Source organism: Myotis lucifugus, unplaced genomic scaffold (assembly GCF_000147115.1).
Source record: "Myotis lucifugus unplaced genomic scaffold, Myoluc2.0 scaffold_42, whole genome shotgun sequence".
Classification (NCBI taxonomy): domain Eukaryota; kingdom Metazoa; phylum Chordata; class Mammalia; order Chiroptera; family Vespertilionidae; genus Myotis; species Myotis lucifugus.
In genome coordinates, this window is record NW_005871090.1 from 7,745,988 (window position 1) to 7,748,181 (window position 2,194).

Genomic DNA, 2,194 nt, shown 5'->3' on the forward strand with positions numbered 1-2,194 from the left:
TTGAGTGTTGACCTATGAACCAAAAGATCATGGTTCGATTCCTGGTCAGGGCTCTACTCCCAGTGTGGGGCTTGGAGAAGGCAGCCAATCAATGATTCCCATTATTGATATTTCCATCTTTCTCTCCCTCTCCCTTCCTCTCTGAAATCAATTTTAAAAACAATTTCTTTTTAAGATTAGAGTGATTCAGGACTGCTCCCCGACCACGTGAAGGCTAGAATGTACATCCTCCTCTTTTAGGTGTGGGGAAGTCATGTCTCCTCCTGCAGTTTATAGACAAGCGGTTCCAGCCTGTCCACGACCTCGACATAGGTGTGGAGTTTGGGGCCTGTATGGTCAACACTGATGGGAAACAAATCGAACTGCAAATCTGGGATACAGCTGGGCAAGAATCCTTCCGTTCTATCACCCATTCCTACTACAGGGGAGCAGCCAGAGCATTGCTGGTGTAAGACATTACAAGGCATGATACTTTCAACCATCTGACCTCATGGTTATAGGATGCCCGGCAGCAATCCAGTTCCAACATGGTTATCATGCTGATTGGGAATAAGAGTGACTTACAGTCCCACAGGGATGTGAAGAAAGAGGAGAGGCTTTTGCTCGGGAGCGTGGACTTATATTCATGGAAACTTCGGCCAAAACAGCCTGCAATGTTGAAGAGACCTTCATTAACACAGCCAAAGAAATACATAGGCAGGGGTCCTCAAACTTTTTAAACAGGGGGCCAGTTCACTGTCCCTCAGACCGTTGGAGGGCCGGACTATAGTTTAAAAAAAAAAACTATGAACAAATTCCTATGCACACAGCGGCGGCAAAAACACCCAGAGGGCCGGATAAATGTTTTCGGCGGGCCGCATGTGGCCCGTGAGCCATAGTTGGAGGACCCCTGAGTCATAGGGAGATCCAGCAGGGTTTATTTCATGTCCACAATGAGGCAAATGGCATCAAGATCCGTCCTCAACGGTGTATTTCAACATCAGTGGCACCCATCGCCTCCCAGCAGAACTCTGGTGACATAGAGTCCAGCTCTGGCTGCTGCTGAATATCTGGCCTGGACTCTTCTTTCCTTCCTGGAACAGCTTCACGTCAAAAGGCTTACAGAGGTCTTAGTAACTTTGGCTGAGAAAAGCCTCTTTTCAAGGTGTGATATTTTGCCTTTCCACTTAAAGACCGGGGAAAATTTGGGCCTTTACTGACCTGTCTCTTCTTCAGGAACATGAGCATTCCTTATACTAGTAGATTAAGGCTCTTCTTACACTCCTATTTTAATTTCTAAAATGTTAGTATCAAGGTTGATTGTCATGGCAATTAAAAAAATAAATTATTTTAGAAGTATACATAATCTGCTCCTCACCAGGAATCAGTAACAGGGGTCTGGGGCATTCTGCTTGAGCACTTGAGATTCCTGGGATCTGGCTAGCCTTTGGGTGATAGATCCTCAGTCTTTGAATTTCATTGCGTTTTTCCACCTGTCACTTCATAAGAGTTCTTGCAGCAGGCTGCAAGAGTTCTTGAACTGCTGAAAAATGCTGAATACTTCTCTACCATCTTATTACTAGTCTTAGAGTAACTATAAAATTTTTGAGAGCCGTGGAATTGCTCCTGGACCTGTGGCCACTTATTACCTAAAGAAAACATCTTCCCCTGTTTGCTTGTTTTAGGGACCAGACCCAACATTGCAGTATCTCTCACCAAATAGACCCCTGCTATTTCATCATACTTCTTTTTTTTCACACAATTGAAATTTATTTTTTATATATCCAATAATTCATGCAGGTATGTAACAGGCAGCCTTCAACACAAGGAGTCAGGGACCTCCATTTGGCCAACCCCTAGGGACTTGGGGACCTTCTCTTCCATCCAGTGGACAGAAAAGAGTAAAGTGTAGGAATTCCTGGGGGAGGTTTTCATGGGCCAGGCCTGGACATGGAATCCATCACTGTCACATGTATTTGCTGACAAGAACACATTTGATGGCTACATCCAACTGCAAGGAAGGCTGGGAAATTGTTGGGGTCCAGCCTCAGCAGGTCCAGGGGTTCCCAAAGGTGTGGACGGAGTCGGCGAAGAAGGAATGACGCGGAGACAGCTTTCAGTTGATCAGCATAGCGAGGTTCTCTTTCCAGGTTCTCCAGCCAGGTTCGGTCTTCATCATACTTCTTAACGAGACCCATTGAGACTTCTTACTCTC

At 45.5% G+C, this 2,194-nt stretch overlaps 1 pseudogene; it reads left to right on the forward strand.

Annotated features, from left to right (window-relative positions):
- Positions 1-248: 248 nt before the first annotated feature.
- On the forward strand, positions 249-1,045 carry LOC102425326 (annotated as a pseudogene).
- The last annotated feature ends 1,149 nt before the right edge of the window (positions 1,046-2,194 follow it).